At 53.1% G+C, this 350-nt stretch overlaps 1 protein-coding gene across 1 annotated transcript in view; it reads left to right on the forward strand.

Annotated features, from left to right (window-relative positions):
- The window catches only part of LOC119586364, a gene marked incomplete in the record, with an annotated part of 60,439 nt that overhangs the window by 42,192 nt on the left and 17,897 nt on the right, over nucleotides 1–350 (forward strand).

Genomic DNA, 350 nt, shown 5'->3' on the forward strand with positions numbered 1-350 from the left:
GGAGGAAATGTTTTTACGAGAATAAAGAATAGTTGTTATTCTGCACACCTTGAGCCTCTGATTTATACCCCACTTGACGGGTTCAAGTTGGCCTTCAGCGCGGGGCCATTTCGTGTCAAACCATCCCTCCCGCCAGGCACATTTCCCAATCGGATTTCACTGCATTTTGATCCCTTTCGACTTATCCCTTTTGTGAGCGTTTGCCCTCGGGAATTCTGGCACCGACTAAGCATCTCTTGGTACAGGTTAAAGCTGCAGGTCCCCATACGCTGCCCCGTTGCCCACTAACCCTCACCTCGCTCCCCGCTCCTCTTTAAGGCTGGGAGGCCCCGGGTGAACGACGTCCCAGG

The sequence above is a fragment of the Penaeus monodon genome, chromosome 21, assembly GCF_015228065.2.
Source record: "Penaeus monodon isolate SGIC_2016 chromosome 21, NSTDA_Pmon_1, whole genome shotgun sequence".
In the NCBI taxonomy this organism is placed as follows: Eukaryota; Metazoa; Arthropoda; class Malacostraca; order Decapoda; family Penaeidae; genus Penaeus; species Penaeus monodon.